At 41.0% G+C, this 19,500-nt stretch overlaps 1 protein-coding gene across 6 annotated transcripts in view; it reads right to left on the bottom strand.

The window, feature by feature from the left end:
• The window catches only part of LOC126457360 (schwannomin-interacting protein 1 homolog), a 1,975,729-nt gene that overhangs the window by 778,764 nt on the left and 1,177,465 nt on the right, over window positions 1–19,500 (bottom strand). The window contains exon 1 of one of the 6 annotated variants that reach the window (XM_050093597.1): window positions 16,877–16,992. The exons of the other annotated variants lie outside the window; for them this stretch is intronic. The gene's annotated coding sequence lies outside the window, so the exon portion shown is untranslated. Of the gene's footprint in view, window positions 1–16,876; window positions 16,993–19,500 lie in introns of those variants that run through there. 6 annotated transcript variants of the gene reach the window in all.

Below are 19,500 nucleotides of genomic sequence, written 5' to 3'. Positions count from 1 at the left end.
ACAATCCATTTTGACTGCAAAAATGTTTATTCACATTACTGGTTTCGGTTCTTCTAGAGCCATCTTCAGATCTACAATTTCGATTGCAGGAGTAACCCATCCACACACAGCAACTTTCACATGCTGCGTCACGCAGAATATTGCTCAAGTCAGTGGCGCCTGTAGAAAGCAGAACTGACAGGGTATACTGAGCGAATACGGCCGGCCGCTGTGGCCGAGCGGTTCCAAGCGCTTCAGCCCGGAACCGTGCTGCTGCTACGGTCGCAGGTTCGAATCCTGCCTCGGGCATGGATGTGTGTGATGTCCTTAGGTTAGTTAGGGTTAAGTAGTTCTAAGTCTAGGGAACTGATGACCTCAGATGTTAAGACCCATAGGGTTCAGAACCATTTTTGGGCGTATACGAAGAAGCCAAACACAGATTTGTTGAACCCGTGCGTATTATATTTCCAGAGTTTCTCTGGAAACCAAGTTATTAAATTCCCTTGCACAGCGCTTACTTGCTGCAGTTTTGCCTTGAAAATGGCAGTGTGTACTCCTACCGAAATATCGGCAGTTGTCGATGACGTCACCCATCTGCATTCCCAAAAGTTATTTGAACATTTTATACGGCGAGAGATATCAGGTCACAAAAATATGTATGTTGGTTTTTTGTGCGTTTTGGGCAGGGAGCTTTCAGTGATAAACAGGCTGTGTTTTCCGTACTGTATCGTTTCAACGTCTTTCTTAGTGGAAAGAAGTGAACAATTGGTTCGCTTAAAATGTTATGCGCCCATTTCAAGGGAGGTCATTACGAATTCATTATTTTGTCAGGAATAAGTGTAGCAAAATTACATGGATATTCAGCAGAGTAATAACAACTGTAGTAACTCTTTGGGTGACTAGTCCAGTTAGAGTAGCGTAATTTGTTTTTTTCTTGTTTACAGGGGGGTGTGAGTGACAGAAAAAAAGTCGAAGTATCTCACGCTATTTAATTACTCCAGCTCTTCAGTTCTGCAAGGTACAATTACAAGTACGACTAGCCCGTCGTATACTTTGCAGTTTGTGAAAGAAAGCAATTTTTGGCTTACTAGTTAAACCGGAGGCTATAGACAATCATTTAACAGTCGTCCCTGACTGTTCATTCACACAACTGAGTAAAGCACATTGTACCAAATGACTTGTGGTGGATATAAACCCATTAACTTCCAAACTGCCATAATGTTGTTGTTCTTGGCATTAACGTGGCGCTTATTCTACAGGTATCACCCATACTAAAATAGCCAAGCTATGCTTATATCAACAGCTGTATCTTGTGTCATGTAAGTGTTTGGCATAAATAAAGGCTTGTGTATACTATTAATCCGACCGGCAGCACGCAGTATAGTAGTAAATACACAACAGGTGTACCCATTATTTCCATTCTCTGTAGCCCCCCCTCCCCCCGCCCTCCAGTAAGGTTTTCCAGCGTTTGTTGAACTGTTTAGTACAGCTCATTTCAAAGGTATTTCTACAATCAATTACAGACGCACGAACGGGTTGTAATTCAGCTGGTAACGATATACGTACACAACAATGTTAAAAATATGACCTCTGTAAATTACCTAATACATTAACTTACATCCTTAGTTACAATGCACTACTTATTCTTTACACGCAGAAAATGTTCCTCAGTGGATACTTTTTCATCCTATACGTGCTAAACAGAACGATTTGTGATGAGTTGAATAACGAAGCCTAGTAATGGTCATCCGAAAACGGTGAAAGCATGCAAATTAGTACAAAATAGTGCAGGCTGACTGGAGGAATTTATGTTTCAATTACTTTATTCAGCTACTACTGAAATATTTCATACAAACACTACAACAAATGAATATAAATTACACTGCACATTTTGCGAGCATCGTAGCCTCAAGCGGGTTAAGGGCGTATAGGTCAACGTATTAATGCTGCAGTTTGTGCTACCTAATGCTGCTTCCATCTACTATTATGGGGATGTACGGTTTTAGGGATTACGTGAGCTCGGTGATGCCATGGTGCATTTCTAGATGAAGACATTTTTTTCTGTTGCGCTTTGTGATATAATTCTATTGAGTTCATCTCTCGCTCGCTTTGTCTCGCTCTGTCTCTGCTCTCTCTTATAAATAAAATATCGATTGCGAGCTCTCGGTCCACGCCTAATCGAATGGCTCGAAAGGCAGGCGGGCCCGTTGTTCATCGTAAATTAAAATTTTTGTAATAAAAGTTGTTAATGGTAGGATAAACACTTTCAGCTGCAACATAAAACGGCTTGAAATTATCCTTCTTTTTCCATTTCGATCTTTTTATTTATGTTTAATTTATCAACTTTCTCCGTGTGATTTAGGTTTTCGTATGTGGTTTCCATTTTAGAAGTTATCCGAAGCATTACTAACATTTATTAGAAGTCTAGACCATGTCTTTTTCACAGTAACACAGAACTAACAAGCAATGATATAATAACAACAATCTGTTTATTATTTTTACATATTTGTAGCGATTTTTATTTGTGTGTTTTTAGCCATTCCATCAGCACGTCTATATAGTTTCATCAACTAATACACGATAAACATAATTACCATGCGTACATAACCAGACATCTGCGAAGGTACCCAAATGCTATTTTCATCCACTGTATCACTGGCTTTCAATGTAACTGGAAATAGTACAAATCATCACTTGATTCATTAGACATTTTGTAATTATGACGTGGGGCTTGGTAGACACCATAATTTGAAGCTGGGCTTTTGTGGAGAGTTTTCAGTGAGCTACGTCAGCTACCAGCAAACTGCTGGTACAAACAAATATTTTCGACGATCAGATGACGACAGAATGCTTCTGCCGGTCATCGTGAAATAAATAATATTTATCGATCTTAGGTGTAGAAGAAATTTCTTTCTATTGACTTGACAGATTACTGCCATCAAATAACATGTGTAATGTAGGAGAATAGCAATGGTTAGTTATTCACCTAAGACATTATCCAAAGATAAGTGCAGGATCCCGCTTTGCTCCGAAAGCTCGTAAGTGAATTAACATTCCATTCACACAAGTAAACATACAATAAACAAGAATATAAGTAAGGATGAATATAAGTGAGGATGAATAGGGTGAAATTTTCCGGTAATCTGTGCTTCCTATTTTCCTGTCACAGCTTACACGACGGACGTCTCTAAGATGAGCAGGTCGTGACGAACTTACGTTCTCAATTCTCAACAGAAGAAGTGGAGACGAATTTCGTTCTTTTCTGTTGGCTGATGCGGCTGCAGGCGACGCGCTTACCTGAAAAAGAAGAAACATTTGGTAATTGTTGGTGAACAAAGAGCAGCAGATAGTTATTGTGTAGCGTAACACAAATCTAGAACAGTAGGCTGACATCAGAGTTCGTTAATTGAAAATTACACCTTGTTTGTAGAACAAGTTGACGTCAAAATCCTTACAGTCCTGGAATTATAATTTCATCACAAATCTAAAATTCTTAAATAATATACGTATTCCATTCGTGTAGGACTTGCCTCTGCCGGCCGGTGTGGCCGTGCGGTTCTAGTCGCTTCAGTTTGGAACCGCGTAACCGCTACGGTCGCAAGGTTCGAATCCTGCCTCGGGCATGGATGTGTGTGATGTCCTTAGGTTAGTTAGGTTTAATTAGTTCTACGTTCTAGGTGACTGATGACCTCAGAAGTTAAGTCGCATAATGCTCAGAGCCATTTGAACGATTTTTGACATGCCTCTGACTGAACTAAGCTTGAAATAGCTCAACGGAGATTTAAATTACAAAGCTTACTGATGGGAGTACAGAAGAGAAGATGTGCATGACACTTATAGTTCGTCACCGCCACAGCAGCGGTACTATGATCTAAACCTAAATTAATATCGTAGCCACGTGGGTTGATAGACTGCTACCTCACCAGACAGAACACAGTCGCGCCTTCGTGTTAGTACTGTATACGTTCAAGAACCTCAGTAAGGGATGATATTTGCTTTGTAACTGTGTCAGACGTGAATACAAACAAAAATTTGTAAAAAGCGTTTATATTTATATGTATATCGTTTTTCAAGTCCTTCAGCCAGCGTAACAGCTAAGAGTCTCAAAAGTGGCGATGATTCTAGAAATTACAAGTTATGTTTAACACAGGATACTTTCGAGTTACTTGCCTGAGGTCCTGACCACGAGACGCGGATTGTAGTCTGACTGCCTTCAAAAAGAAGTCCAACCACGTGTAAAGGCACACGTTCACGGACTGACCGTACCTGCTCTTAACGAGAACCCGAATCGCTTGTCGAGTCGAGTCGAGAACCGGCAAACCACAGAAAGTTGAGTAAGGCAAGACTGAAGGACAAAGTCCGATCACTAAGAAAAAATAACAAAGACTGCCTTTTCCTATCTAGGTCGAAACAACTGAAAGATACAGCTTTCCTTACCACTGACATGCTCATATGGCTGTAGTCTTTGGAACTGTGTTCACACATTCGGTGGCAAGAAAAATTCTGACCATGTTAACTGCAAACTTCGATTTTATATCTTGTAATTTGTAACGTTATCAAAACTGTGAGAGTTAAAGTGTCAACTTCAATTTTTCAGACGAATGGGTTTCAAATAATATACTTCTCGGGCTTGCTGTTTCTTGGAAGTTGGTTAGGTTAAAGTGATGCAACAAGCACAAATTTCAACAAAATATTATAATTGTATTAAAATATTTAATTGTTATTAGTATTGAAATCATAGTCAAGTATGGCTTGTATGAGGCTGACGGCAAGTTGTGTGGGGCGGCGGTGGGAGCAGGTAAACTGTGGCACGCCGTCCCCTGCCCTCCTGTCCCTCTCACCCAGAACCGAACAGTGGATCAGTGCCTGCACTGTGTCGTTCCTGTTCGACTTGCTATTTCTAAATATTCTTCTGGATGAAAATAAAACTATGTGCACTTCATATCTATCAGTAGACCCAGAAGAGAGCCGCTGCAACCTTGGCCGAAACGTTGGTTTTTCTCCAGCAGCAGTAGTTTTATACATTATAACGCGGTACCATATCCAGAAAACGTTTATGTCAAGAAGATACTATGTTTTCGATTTCACACTCGTGCTAAAACAAAATGCTACGTCTAATTTATATTTTAAACTCGACGGGACTGAACAAACTGTGTAAGTAAAAAGACGTATTCAGGTTCTCGAAGTCTAGAAACTAACATTGATTATGGAGCGCATATCGATACCATGATGTCGTCAAGGTATTCTACAGTTCCCTCAGGTGAGAGGAATGTTCAGTATTACAGAAAATTATTACTATGTATGTCGTTCGCAATTTCGAATATATTTTAAGATTAATGAGTTACATTTCTTAAGAAGCCTTACATTCAGTTCCGTGTCAAACAAACATATGAAAATTCCGCTAAAGGATCCACTCAAAGGCCGCATAAACTTTCTAGTAAGTTCCATTATTGTTGATAAGTTAACGAAAAGTCCATAAGGCGCTCAAAGAAAACTCGTATTCACTGAGGCATTATAAGATTCTTGTTACACTTTGGTTTCTTTCAGAAACACTCACATTACAATGCAGACAAAGACTTAAATTTTATCGAATGCACGTGATAATTATATGCCGCGCACATTTTATATGTACGCATTTGAATTAAACGCTATTCGGCTTGAAGTAACGTTCACCTAAGACTTTTTAACACAAACGCTCACCGGAGTACCCTCGGTCTAACACATCGTCTCTTCCGGATAAATTTAGTTATTTTCTCTCCCACACACATTTAGGTACAGTATTAAAGGATATTTCACGATGAGTAAATTAATAGATGACTTAAATCCGTGCGACGACCAAAACAGGCGAATGCAAGGTCCCAGTTTTAACAAATTCAGTGAAGTTATATTACAAGGCAGGGGGCAGAGGGCAGCGTGGAGGGTAAAAATCGTAGAGGGAGACCAAGAGATGAATACACTAAGCAGATTGAGTAGGATGTAGGCTGCAGTAGGTACTGGGAGATGAAGAAGCTTGCACAGGATAGAGTAGCATGGAGAGCTGCATCAAACCAGTCTCGGGACTGAAGACCACCACAACAACAACAACAACAACAACAACAACATATTACAATCATAGGTTGCTCTTACCGGGTGATGATTTTGATTTGAATGGTGGCTGTTTTGTAGTGAGCGCATTTCATACGTCATCGCAGAACTACACCATTATCGGCTTAGTCACTTATTGATTCACGAAGTCAGCAACGAATCACCTCTGTCCGCGAAAGCAACTCATCTTTGACAAAAGAAGGAATTGCTGGTTTACCCTATCTGGAAGTAAATTTATAAACTTAACTGGCAAAAGATAAGCCTAAGAGATCATCTGAGTTCCATCATTCTTTCAAACACAAATGTATTATCATATTGTCTCAATCATCCTCATGACCAGCTCCCAATAGAAAGCTATATTCCAGAAGCTTTTGTTGTGGTTGATAGTGACGCATTCAGCCAGCAACGGTTCGTGTAATGGTAAGACCGGAGCAAGAAGCGGGCATGTCGGCTGCATTCGTATGCATTCGTCTAGTAAGGTCATCCGAAGACCAGTATCAGTTGCAAACTGATTTAGAAAAGATTGCTGTATGGTGTGGCAGGTGGCAGCTGACGCTAAATAACGAAAAGTGTGAGGTGATCCACATGAGTTCCAAAAGAAATCCGTTGGAATTCGCTTACTCAATAAATAGTACAATTCTCAAGGCTGTCAATTCAACTAAAGTACCTAGGTGTTAAAATTACGAACAACTTCAGTTGGAAAGACTACATAGATAATATTGTGGGGAAGGCGAGCCAAAGGTTGCGTTTCATCGGCAGGACACTTAGAAGATGCAACAAGTCCACTAAAGAGACAGCTTACACTACACTCGTTCGTCCTCTGTTACAATATTGCTGCGCGGTGTGGGATCCTTACCAGGTGAGATTGACGGAGGACATCGAAAGGGTGCAAGAAAGGGCAGCTCGTTTTGTATTATCACGTAATAGGGGAGAGAGTGTGGCAGATATGATACGCGGATTGGGATGGAAGTCATTAAAGCAAAGACGTTTTTCGTCGCGGCGAGATCTATTTACGAAATTTCAGTCACTAACTTTCTGTTCCGAATGCGAAAATATTTTGTTGAGCCCAATCTACATAGGTAGGAATGATCATCAAAATAAAATAAGAGAAATCAGAGCTCGAACAGAAAGGTTTAGGTGTTCATTTTTCCCGCGCGCTGTTCGGGAGTGGAATGGTAGAGAGATAGTGTGATTGTGGTTCGATGAACCCTCTGCCAAGCACTTAAGTGTGAACTGCAGAGTAGTCATGTAGATATATATTGGGACCCATGACAGTATTCAACGTACGTAAAATCTTGTGTTTTTCGGGTTGGCTTTTACATACGGACTTCACGTGTAGAATACGGGATCTTTGGTCTCATTTTCAATTACTTTAGAACAGGTGGTGATATGCATACATCTCTATGCTGGGTATCTGTAAATTCAAGTGACTTAGAAACATCTTCTCTCATGAGCGCCAATGTTTTCTAGCGATCTGTTAAGTTATTTTTTTTTTCTAATTCTAAGATAAGTTGTTCCGATTCAATGCTTGTCCATAGCCGCCACGGCTAAACAACATGTCCAGTCTGCTTATAAATTACATTGTGTTTTTGACACTTTTCGATTTCACGAATTCATTACCGTGCAACTTTTCCCTGGAACTTGCAATTCCACCACGTGTGTTTGCCTCCATGTGTGAAGCTGTAAACTTGATTTCTTAAACGTACGTTGCATTTACACGTGTGTTCTCCACTAGCATTTAGTTTCTTTGTAAGAGATTTTCAGCAATCGAGGTAGGTTGACGCTCATGCAGTTCTCCGACATATCCTAGGTGTGAGACGACGTCATTGGAAATCATCGCATACACCACACAAGCTCATTGTTAGGGATTAGGCAATGTAGGTAACAGACGACAAAAAAAAAAAATCTGCGGACATATAGGACCTAGAAGATGTGATTTATTATACTTCGAAGCCGTTACACTTTACACTTTACGCTTTATGTGACCATCCTCTGTTGCTATTCAAAAAGTCAGACCTCGTTATCAAAGGTTCTTATTCACTGTCTCAAGGATATATTTCAGGACATAAACTATGCTCGTAATCTTGCATGAAGACTCGTGTAGTTTCAGAAGGAGTGCCATTACATTGTTTGATGGTAATATAATTTCGTAAATTGAATAGCAATTATAATATATTATCAGACTATATACCGAAGGAGATGAACATAAAATTTATCAATAGCGTTAAATGTTTTAATAATCCCAACTTTTCAAGTATCTCTATCTGTGGAAATTGAATGAGGTCCTCTGTAGAGATATTGGTAAGCTACAGCATAACTTTATCAACAGTTTTAGGCTCGCTTTATGATGGACTAAAATATCACACGGTACAATTGGCTTATGACAAAATCCATTTAATAAACAGCCAGTCGAAACGTAATACAAACGAATTATACTTTAATTTTAATTTTATGGACAATCTTAAAATAAGAGTATACTATACTCTCGCAACGGCTGGAATGGCGTGTTATTCTGGAAATTTACATATCGGATCACTCGGCATTTCGTTAAGCCCTGCTGTGAAACTGAATTGTTCTCTCTGTCTATTCATGTATGCTCTAACATAAATCAACTGTAAATACTCTCACAAATATGTAAGCTAGCTCTCTCGAATACTAACAACTCTCTTTCACTACGAGTAACTACTCTGATTACTTTCTTTATAGGATCATACTTGATTTTAACGAAATTTCCTTTGTAACGGTTTACTTCGCTATTCACAAGAGAAGGGACGAAAAAATACGGTCGAACTGTATTACAACGACTGTCAAAACACTAGCAACTGAAAGAATATGTCGCGGCTTATTATTCTGATCGATTCTCTATGCACGACCCCACTGTACTTTTCTCTGGTGGTATTTTAGAGAAAAACGACCGATCCTTCAGTGGAGACAACAGAAATGTCACAGATGTTCACAGAACGACATCAGCAGATAGTTCCAAACTGACACACAATCGACTCATCACTTGGAACAATCTTAAATGTACCTCAACAACTACGGCATTTAGTTTCGAAACAAAAATTTAACTGTGTTGTTACAGAGTATACGTGACGTGTCTCTGAATTTAGTCAGGTTGATCACATTCCTAGTGAGTACGCAGAAAATTAAATTAAGCATGGACAGTACTGTAGGAAGGTAGCGAGCCATTGTGGATCTGTGGAATGATGATTTCATGTGCTCCAATTTATGTGGCTCCTATAAGTTTAAAATTTATTTAATTTACAGTTGGAATTCTGATTCATTGAAGCCAATTAGGAGAGATTCTATTACATTAGTACCTAATAAATTTAGTCAATGCTAGACATCCACGAATGTGTCCCTAGACGAGTAACATTGGGTGAAAAACTGCTCTTGCTGAAGAAAATTTTAAGGTAGTGAATGATAAAGTTTCAAAGAAGTGTGGCTTACACTGTGGTCGTTAAGAACCCAAAGGTTGATATGGAATAAGGAGTATGTGGTCGGGTAGTGGTAGATGCCATGTTCCATCTTTTCTGTGTTATAAGCTCCTTTCTCCATGCCTTCCACGACGGTATGCAATGTATTAATTTATAGTGGACAAACAATGTTTCACTAATAGTTCACGATATCGAAGTTATAGTTTTGGTATGTGATGATGCGGATAGCCGATGAGCGTTTTTCTGTTTTCTTACTTTTTTATTCGCCAGAGTACTGTACAAATAAGAATCGAGATTTTACTACGTACTTATTTACACTCCAGTGATGAGCTCTTGATTAAAGGCGGATAGTGGTATAAACTGTTATTCAGTTCGCAGGTCGGTTTCTTCCCTATTAATACCGCCTGAGACGGTGTATTTTGTAGAACATGACTATTGGTTTAGCGTCGTTTCCACCCTGTTATTCTTCCTGATGCGAGGTCATCGGAGCAAAACTTCATTATCTCGGTATTCTCAGACTTCAGATTTAGCACATTTATCTCCGGTTTTAGAGCATTAAACCGAGATAAAGAAGATATGAAAATGCAGTAAAGGTCAGGGGTGTCAGGTGGCAGTGGGAGCCATCTGTGGTGTAACGTAGGTTGAATTATAGGATAATAGGTCCACTTAAACCATTCTCTGATTATTAGAATTATATTAATACCTTCAGCTGCTAAAGGACGTTGATATATATCAACGGGGACAGGTGAAAATGTGTGCCCCGACCGGGACTCAAACCCGGTATCGCCTGCTTACATGGCAGACGCTCTATCCATCTGAGCCACCGAGGGCACACAGGATAGCGCGACTGCAGGGACTATCTCGCGCACGCCTCCCGCGAGGCTCACATTCTCACCTTGTGTGTCCACACACTACATTCGTAGCGTCCCGCCCCAACACACTCATTACTCGTGGAAAACATTCTTACCAAGTCCCGTAAGAGTTCAGGGAGTATGTGTGCATCCGCACAGAAGAAGAAGGTCATGGCCGGTGTTGCCAGAACTGTATACTTATATGGATATGGTGTCTTGGTGCAAATGGCTCTGAGCACTATGGGACTTAACTGCTGTGGTCATCAGTCCCCTAGAACTTAGAACTACTTAAACCTAACTAATCTAAGTACATCACACACATCCATGCCCGAGGCAGGATTCGAACCTGCTACATTAGCGGTCGCGCAGTTTCAGACTGTAGCGCCTAGAACCGCTAGGCCGCTGTGGTGTCTGTTCTTCTTTATTGTCCAAGTGAGCGAGCACTCCGTCCCGTGTCACCAATGTCGGAGAAATGATAACTGTAAGAGTCCTTCATTCCTTTTTCTGCATGTTTGTTAATAATGCAGAATGGTGGTCAGGGCACCACTGATATAAAAAAAAATGTGTAAAATAGAGTCTAGTCGCGTCACTTCAGTAGATTTTGCATGGTTCGCGAAAGTTAGGCAACCTGTGCATACAACAGGTGGCTCCTGCGAAGGCAGCAACCCGCACAACACAGGTGAGAGACAAAGTTCTTTCCATGAAGTGGCCTGTAAAACTGAGCACAAAGCCGCGAGAAAGTGACCAGTGGATAGAAACTGTATGCTGGGCAGGGACTAGAATCTGAAACCTTACCTTTCACAGCCAACCGAATGAGCAATCCAGGCTGCATTAATGAACCGCACTCACAGCTTTAATTCCGTCGTTATTTCTCTCCTACGTCCCAAACTTCACTGAAGCTCACCCACTTCCCTTGATGGACTGTCATTGTAACAAAACAAACGGAAACGTAATCGATCGGTTTTTATTGCAAATACCGAATCTGTCAGTGCTCTAAATTGCTCAGACAGAACCTGTGTGTAATATACCCCATACTCTCCATTTTCATTAATGAATAAGTTTTTGGTTTGTCACTAATCAGTTAATTGCAGCACAAAGTTCTATCATTGGTCTTAATGTAACAAATCTAAACCTTAATAATATTGAAAAATTATATGTAAATAATATCTTCAGTAGTGATAAAATATTGTTGGTTTGAGAAATAAGTTTCAATGTTTTGCATTCACTAGAGTCGGCTGAGCAGTACAGAGCATACGACACGCTATTGATGAAAAATGTAGTATTGTAGCGCTCTATTTAACTGTCCTATAATCTGATTTGCTATAGGTATCTTGAATATCTCATTGGCTTGAAAAAGAGGTTCAGCCATATGATACAGAGACATAAAGTACGTGAGTCGAAGTGTGTTCATACTTGGCATTGCCGAGAACAAGCAACTTCATTACTACAAAGTCTCGGTATTGCGTAAGCTTCGTACTGTTTCCGATACAAGGAATATTTTTGATTAGTAAACTTCGCGTCAGTTCTTTTATATAAATTCGCAATAATATATGCACAGTTCATTTTAAAACGTAAAACATGTGTTTGTGTAAACTGATTTACCTAGTACAATAAATCTTTCCTCTACTGCGGTAAGCTGCTTTAATGCCACTAGTCGTAGAACAGAATACTGAACACGACAACTGTGAGAGAGAGAGTTAAATTCACTAGTAATATTCATAGAACCTTCAAACAAATTTTGTACATTCTACTGAGCAGTTAAGCATCATTGTATGAGTAGTCTGACTGAGGTTATCAGGTTTTGTAATCCCCATGACTGTGGGAGTATGCATGTAACTACGCTGACATGATGACTTAACTAGATGAGCCGTATTTCTTTATGTTATCAGTTCCGTTCCATAAACCATGTGGTTTAAACTCAAGTGTTAACAGTGGTGTCGCTTCAATTTAAGACGTTGTAACCGTCAATGTGGATTAAATGAAGTATGTCATGCATCATTCCTTGCGAAAGGTTTTTTCTTTATGTTATCCCAGATGTACCAGTGATGTTTCTGATGCAGTTCTGTGATATGGTCCTCGGGAGTAGTGTTAGATGCTCCGATTCGATATTTGTTCTTAGTCAAAATGGCTTCGCACTGTATCTAATCTGCTTGTAAACTATGTTGTGTTTCTGCTACATTGCAATTTCGTGAATTCAATAGTTCACAAATTTTTCCTGGAACTAGCAATTCCACCACGTGTATTTGCCTCTATATATGAATCTGTAGACTTGATTTCTTGGGGAAGCGTTTTTCTTACACTTACGTTTGCATTGACTCATGAGTAGCAGTGAACACGTGGGACCCACGAGGCTTTCTTTTTTTTTTTTTTTTTTTTTATTTTGAGAGAGGTTTTCAGCAGTTGAGGTAAGTTGACGCTGATACACTTCTCCGACATATCCTTGGAATGAGACAACGTAATTGCAGATCGTCACGTTCACCATAGAAGCTGATGTTTTCATGTTATTAGGCAAAGGAGCTAACAGAAGACTAAAACATTCGAGCATACACAAATCAGACCTATAAGGAGAGGTTTGTTATGCTCTGAAGCTGTGTAGCATGTGTTTGCAGTTCGTTCACGTTCGGTGTTCACTTATGTAACTTCCGAGTAACTTCTCCCTTTTTGTTGCACTTTATGGAAGCTTTACCATCTCCTGTTGTTATTTAAAAAGTCAGATCGCATTATCAGTGCTTCGTATTCACTATCTACGGGATATAATCCAGGCCATAAACTATGTTCGTAATCTTGTGCCATCACTTATGTGTAATTTCAAAAGGAGTGGCAACTGACAGATTCTGTTACAATGTTCGATATTAATCTGCGTATACTGAATAGCAAAATTAGTAGATTATCAGACCATATAATTGCTCGCTCTCGTACCACGCCGTCTTCCAATTTATTTTGTGTGTACTGTACAATAATTTGCGAACTTAGTAACAAATATTCTTTCCATGCAAAAAAAAGCCAAGAGGATTAAATAGACGGTAATGGAAATGTGCGTTTGGAGTCATTGGCCGGGAGGCCCTTTGCGAGGCAGGTCCGGACGCCTTGGTGCAGGTCTTATTACATTAAACGCCACATTGAGCGACCTGCGCTCCGGATGGGAATGAAATGAGGATGAAGACAGCACAACACCCACTCCTTGAGCGTCACGCTGACCTCTCAGCTATCGAGGCGGACAAATAGATGGTAACACACACGAAGACAAACTGAGACATAATTAAAAGGCAGGCTGTCTATAAAGATAACCACGTGTGCGGGGCAACTCCGTGGTGTAGATTACTAGCTAACCTCCGGAGATTCATTGTACAAAACTCAGATTTCTGGACGGTGTAATCTGGATTTGGCCACTGAGGCCAATTGAGAAGTTTCATAAAGAGCGTAACTGACATACCGCTGAAGTCGAATCGAATCGAATGGCTTGCACTTGGCTAGGAACGTCAAGACTGTTTTGGCTGAAAAGTAATTGCCCCGTATTTTTTATGTGAAAACTATTAAAACCTCTTAAATAAAGCAAACTTTATTAACAATCCATATTTCTATTTCACAACAGTCACGCTGGCGACAGACGAGAGACCAGTTTGTTATTACCGCCACTGCAGAATGTTTGATTTTGATAACGAGCCAGAACCGTGCCTCTACTTGCACCGCATCATGAGTATCAAAGTGAAGATCACAAAGGTGTCCTTTAAATTTTCGAAACAGATGATAATCGGATGGGGCCATATATGGAGGATGATTAATGACAGTGACCCCAAAGCGTCGGATTGTTGCAGACGTTCGAGAGCTCACGTGTGGTCTGGCATTGTCAGCTGAAGGAGAATGTGCTCCATGTGTGGACGACCTCTTCGAGTTTGTGCGTATTCCATATCAGCACCTACGTAGTTACTTTATACACTGCCATGTTACACGCTACAATTCGCTATATCTATTATAGTTTTCAAACGGTGCACAGGTTGGTGCTCTTGAAAATATTCGTTGAAATAAGATGTGCTGTTAGAACCTCCCCGATGAAACACTTTAGATTTTTTTGCAAGCAGTACTGTAGCTTCTGGAAGATAGTGCCTCATACACTGGAAACAGCACTGCGGCGTGGCGGCCGAACATTTATAAGCGGTCACCGCGTCATGCCAGAGGAGGACGTGTTTTTGCCTTTAATAGCGGATGCGCGCAGCCCACATCTGCAGAGACGGATGACTCACGGCGCAGGATCTTGCGAAACACCCAGCACGTCCTTGTCACTGCTTCCCTACGTCAGAAACACCGCCCTAAGCAACTTGTCTTCCACACTCCACTAACTTTGTCCACGGTTCTCTGAGCTACAGAGAGTTGTGTGCATGCATAATAATCGAAATGCCTTAAACGAGATACAATAAAGTCTGGACAGCAGTAATACAATTTACATTTCCATACTCGTTATCAATATCTGCTGGTGCCAAAAACGCAAGTAGTTGGACCCGTAAATTAGAGACAAATGTTAATAAAGAAGCTATCCTGAAAGTCCGTTCATTACTATCGTTCGAGAGACATTTCCTACATGTTGGTTTAGGAAATGGGTTAATAGCAATCACAGATAATAGATTTCCCTGCTCATTCATTATTAGGGATTTTTGGGAGAGTACTATACTACTTTAGCAAATATTATGGGACTTGCTTTCGATTATCTTGCAGGTGTTCGTGAAACTTCAAAACTACAATCGATGTAAGAGAAATGCTGCAAAAACATCTTTTTTGAGGGCGTTCCCTGTTCGGTAAAATGTCAGAATTAAGAAAAGTGGGCCACAGTTAGGGGCCACAAATACGAGACATGCAAAGAAAGTCCTTTGTTTATATTGTCATAAAAACTGGATATTATAAATATGAGGGCCAGTTAAAGGAAAACGAGAAAGACTGAAATAAACTAAGTAAACTACTTATTATTTCAGAAGCAATCACCATAACTCTCAATATACCCATCGCCGCGATATCTAGGGCCCCTTGCCGCGGTTCGCGCGGCTGCCCACATCGGAGGTTCGAGTCCTCCCTTGGGCATATATATATATATATATATATATATATATATATATATATATATTTACTTACTTACACGAGTCATACTTGTTTGTAATCAAGTTGGTCCAGTGTTTCCACTGGGTGTTTAGAACCAGGGATTGTTAGTTCCTGGCGCATTATGACCAGCCGCACATTGTGTGAACAGACGCTGACCAGGATGCCGATGGTTCCCACTTCAGACGCGTCCTGGATTTGGGTGTTGACAGTGCTTATTGTAATGGCGGCACTTACTCGCCATGACACAGCAACGTCTTCGGGTTCTGTGGTTTTTGAATGAGTGTGACCCTTGCCAAAAATCACCCTCCCACACCCTCGTGATGCTGCCGCCTCGGTCCGGGACTGCTTATTTGGGTTTCCCCTTATTCGCAGCTGTCCACCATATCTGATGGATCGTTCGCTATCCGCCACCTGCGATATATATATATATATATATATATATATGTGTGTGTGTGTGTGTGTGTGTGTGTGTGTGTGTGTGTGTGTGTGTGTTGTCCTTAGCGTGCGTTACTTTAAGTTACATTAAGTAGTGTGTAACCCTATGGACAGATGACCTCAGCAGTTTGGTCTCATAGGAACTTACCACAATTTCCAAAAATACATTCATCCCACCCTGAGGCGAAAGGGTCACTGTCTTCATGGAAAAATGTTTACGAGTGCCTACGGAACCATGATTGAACCCAACAGTGCACCAATTCATCCGAAGCACATCGACGGCCACGAATGCCTTTCTTAAGGGCTCCAAAAATATGGTAATCGCATGAGGAGAAAGCGCAATTGTATGCAGGACGTGTAACGGCTTCGGAGCTAAACTTCTGCAGCGTAGTGGAAACAATCTTTGCAATATGTGGACGGGAGCAGAAAATACTTGCATGAAGTCTTTTACTGAGTTTACGCAAAACAAACAATAAAGAGAAGCGAGGTTTATTTTTGAATGTAGCCTGTGATATTATTGCTCCTTTGTTATTATTTTCAGCTTAATGTATTACTAACCTTACTCGAGTGGTAGCAATTGGTACTGATCTTCAAATGAGCGTGCCGTATTAAGGTATTATTTCAAGATGATGTACTGTACCATCGGATTTCAGTATATTAATTTGGAATACCTACTGCACTTATCAAAAACGGTAATGACTGCAAAACATACAAATGAAATCCATAGATCAGATTTCTGCTGCTTCAAAATCAGATTTTCGAGTCCTACGCTGAATGAAAGCTTAAACCGAATGAAAAAGTGCCAACTTTCGATATGCAAATAGCTACCTTCACAAGCGTTTTCAATATCACAATGGGATCTGACTGGAATTATGCACGGTACAATGATAATTAGTAGCTGTGTCAATATGAACGACGTTGTAGGCGAAAAACTTCACAGTGATTGAAGATATGAGGTGCAAAACGCGACTTTCACAACCGACATCTCTCGATAGGAAATACCTCAGGAGCACCGCGCCCGCTGTCCCAGGTCCGGCGTGCTGCGGTCGCCCATAGTCTGTAGAAACAGTCGGCAGAAACCCGGGTGCGTGCGTGCGCTGCGAGGCCCCGCTAGAACTGAGCGGTGTGGGGCCTCGTCCTCTCCTTTGCCTGACTCAGCGTGTGGGGGGCGGCTCCCGTCATCACATGACCGCGGCTGGAGCTTCCACGATCACAGCCAGTGCGCCCCAAATCCATTACGCTTGATGACTACGCGGAACGTACAAAGATGAAGACGATTCAATTCCTTATAAGGACAACTACGTTACGAATCTTTCGTGACAGCTTATATTTCTCTTCCACTGGCGACGTCATCGTATCGAATGTTCAAGAACAGGTCAAAAACCTATGCTGAAGTTAAAAAGAACGTTCCTTTCCTGCCTCTGCGGTCAGTGCCTCTCTAATTTGCGATAAATTACAGTTCGCCGTTTCAGTCTTTTATGAGGCTGCCATAGCATCCTTTATGATACGATGCATTGATAGGTTATATTTCAAACACTTTCTCTCTCTCTCTCTCTCTCTCTCTCTCTCTCTCTTTCTCTCTCTCTTTCTCTTTCCTTCTCCCTCACACACACTCAATAGCTGAATACCCGTTGTTGCTGGGGTGTGTATTTATTCCAATACATATATTAGTCCACCTTCTACTTTACCTGTCCATCTCCTACTATAATCCCTCTCTGTTCAACTTGTGTAGTCCCTTTTATGCCTATCTGCTCCTTCCCTCTTTCTGTCCGTCTCCTCCCCTCTCCCCCTTGTCCACCTGCTACTTACCATCTGTCAAACTCTTCCTTCCATTCTAATTCCATCATCTCCTCCTCCTTGCTCTCTTTGTCCGTTTTCTCTTCACCCGCTCTCTGTCCTCCTCGGTCTCCCTCCTCTCTCTATCAATCTCCTCCTCTTCTTGTCCAAGCAGTAACTAATATGTGTTCGAAATTTGGTTGAAATCGTTCCAGGGGTTTAGGATGAACTTTTAACGGGTGGATTTTCCCGCGTAGGCACAATTCATACATGGTTCACAGTTATTAACATACTTCAAACATATCTGTACACAAAATTCTCGCCGCGCGGGATTAGCCGAGCGATCTAAGGCGCTGCAGTCATGGACTGTGCGGCTGGTCCCGGCGGAGGTTCGAGTCCTCCCTCGGACATGGGTGTGTGTGTTTGTCGTTAGGATAATTTAGGTTAAGTAGTGTGTAAGCTTAGGGAATGATGACATTAGCAGTTAGTCCCATATGATTTCACACACATTTGAACATTTTTTAACAGAATCCTCATGCATATCTAGCGAATTTCGCCACACACTTTCATTTTCGCGCATCTTTATGTTTTTGACGTCGTACGCCTCAGTTATGTTTCGTACTATGATCTAATTTTGCAGATATATTTAATCATATGTATAAATACTCTCTGCAAAATGTGTATTGAATGGAGCTAGTAGAAAAGGAGTAATAAGTTAAAACGTCATACGTGATGCTGCAGTTTTCCACGCTTCTCAGTATTTGACGTCATATCTCCTAAGTACAGCACCGAGCGAGGTGACGCAGTGGTTAGCACACTGGACTCGCATTCGGGAGGACGACGGTTCAATCCCGTCTCCGGCCATCCTGATTTAGGTTTTCCGTGATTTCCCTTAATCGCTTCAGGCAAATGCCGGGATGGTTCCTTTGAAAGGGCACGGCCGATTTCCTTCCCCATCCTTCGCTCACCCGAGCTTGCGCTCCGTCTCTAATGACATCGTTGTCGACGGGACGTTAAACACTGATCTCCTCCTCCTCCTCCTCCTCCTCCTCCTAAGTACAGCGATATTATTTTGGAAGTACATTCAATGTTATATGTGAATACTGTCTGCCAAATGTGTTGTTAGTACACTTAGCAATACAGAAGTAATAAATTAAAAGGTCATGCGGGATGCGGCAGTTTTACTTACGAACAGTGAAAATTTAATAAGCGATAGACTTTTTTCCTTTCATAACTTTGTGGGGGCTGTGAGGAAGAAAAAGTTTCTTGAAGGTTTGAAATTATGTGCAAAGTTTGTTGGAAGTCACTAATTGCTATTATCAAATACTGTATGAATCAATTTTGCAAATTGGCACATCATGAGATGTACTACTCTTCCACCCCCACCCCACCCATTTGATAGGAACGTCGTTCTCATCCCCACAGCGATTCCATACAGGGAGTAAGTGACAGGTGTGTAAAATTTGATTGAAATCGGTCCTTTGGTTTAGAGGGCTGAACATAGATACATACATACGTATTTACATATTTCTATTTTTCTAATATGTTTGGATATGGGTGTCAGACTTTCGTAACTGCGTGTGGGTGGTGTAATCCTGTCAGTATGTCTGACGGTTTTGCATCCACGTGTCCACACTCCAATACTCACAATCATGCTGCCCATTGGAAAAAAAAAAACATTAACGGCTGGCTTGTGCCACTAGTACTTGGCGGTATTAACCAACCTAAAAGGAAACGACTCGTAATTCCTATAATTATTAGTCTGAATTAGTTTTAGTCGTAACACGACGTACTGTGGCTGCACGAAAAGCATTATTCAACATGGTGGCATTACTGTCAGGGTTCGTCCG

Source organism: Schistocerca serialis, chromosome 2 (genome assembly GCF_023864345.2).
Source record: "Schistocerca serialis cubense isolate TAMUIC-IGC-003099 chromosome 2, iqSchSeri2.2, whole genome shotgun sequence".
NCBI classification, from domain to species: Eukaryota; Metazoa; Arthropoda; class Insecta; order Orthoptera; family Acrididae; genus Schistocerca; species Schistocerca serialis.
Note: the sequence above shows the minus strand (reverse complement) of the source record. Positions and strands in the feature narration are given on the sequence as shown.